This window comes from Bison bison, unplaced genomic scaffold (assembly GCF_000754665.1).
Source record: "Bison bison bison isolate TAMUID 2011002044 unplaced genomic scaffold, Bison_UMD1.0 scf7180017858349, whole genome shotgun sequence".
In the NCBI taxonomy this organism is placed as follows: domain Eukaryota; kingdom Metazoa; phylum Chordata; class Mammalia; order Artiodactyla; family Bovidae; genus Bison; species Bison bison.
The window spans coordinates 69,721-71,213 of NW_011488922.1; positions in this window are offsets into that span (position 1 = coordinate 69,721).

A 1,493-nucleotide genomic window follows, 5' to 3' on the forward strand; every position below is an offset into this window, starting at 1 on the left:
CTGTAGCCCCTGAAGGGCTTAGAAATGAGGAAAATGAGACCCAAAGGGTTACACTCCTGGGCATGGCCTTGAGCCAGTGACTCCTTGTTTGGGACCTAAGTTTCCTCTGGTCGATTGAGAATGAAATTTCCCAGAATTGTCCTGGGAATGCAATGCCAAGCATCTGGTTAGCTTGCCCAGTGCCAGATACCAGGGGTGCTGGGTAAGTGGGTCGTGGAAGTGCCCAAACCAGCCTGCCTGAGAGGGCCTGCAATGCGTCGGATGCACCCCTCTGGCCACTGGGGGGCAGTCAAGGTCCTGAAAACCAGCTTGGCCAGGAGTGATGCTGAAAGAGGTGAATTCCCAGGGTTGCAGTGACTGGACCACCCAGGTATCTTCCTACGTGGGAGTCAGAAGGAGGAACTTTAGTACAGAGGGGCTTATAACCCCCTATACAGAGAGGAGCCCAACGGAACACCTGGGTCCCTGGAGGGAAGGGGGGAGGGTCCAAGGGCCAGAGAAGAGGAAGTGTGTCCTAGGAACCCTGCTCTGTGATATTCTTACAGCCTCACAAGGTAGAGGGGTTGTGCCCAAGTTACAGGAGGAGAAACTGAGGCTCAGATGACCAGAGCTGAGATTCAAACCCAGGAGGTGTGATCTCTTGAGGCCCACGTCCTTCTGTGTGGGTGACATTTGAACTTTTTTAAAATTACAAAAGACTTCAATACACAAAACAGTATAATAGTGTAACAAGGACCCATGAACCCACTACCCAGCTTAAAAAGTAAAACGACCTAAAACTAAGAGAGACAAAGCCTTCTGTGTACCCTTCCCCCAGAGGGAAGCCCCCTTGCGAGTGGGGTGTCACTCCCCTGCATGGGCTCACCCCTTTCCTGCACACACGTTTCCCTAACAGCACATGTTGCTTTGCCTTTTGAAAACAAGTCAGCTGGATCCTGCCACAGTCCATTTCTTCTCATTTTTTTGTTGGTCCTGAGACGCAGCCCTGTTGACAAGTGAAGCTCGGACTCTTCTGCTGTGTGCTACTTTATTGACAACCAATACTTAGGCCACCTGATGCGAAGAGCTGACCCATTGGAAAAGACCCTGATGCTGGGAGAGGAAAGCGATGACAGAGGATGAGATGGTTGGATGGCATCACCGACTCAATGGACATGAGTTTGAGCAAACTCCAAGAGATGGTGAAGGACAGGGAAGCCTGGCACGCTGCAGTCCATGGGGTCGCCAAGAGTCGGGTACGACTGAGCGACCAAACAACAACAGCCAGCAGCCCACTCCAGTATTCTTGCCTGGACAATCCCATGGACAGAGGAGCCTGATGGGCTACAGTCTATGGGGTTGCAAGAGTCAGACACGACTTAGCGACTAAACCACCACCACCATCAGTTCAGTTCAGTCGCTCAGTCGTGTCCGACTCTGCAACCCCATGGACTGCAGCATGCCAGGCCTCCCTGTCCATCACCAACTCCCAGAGCTTACCTAAATTCATGTCC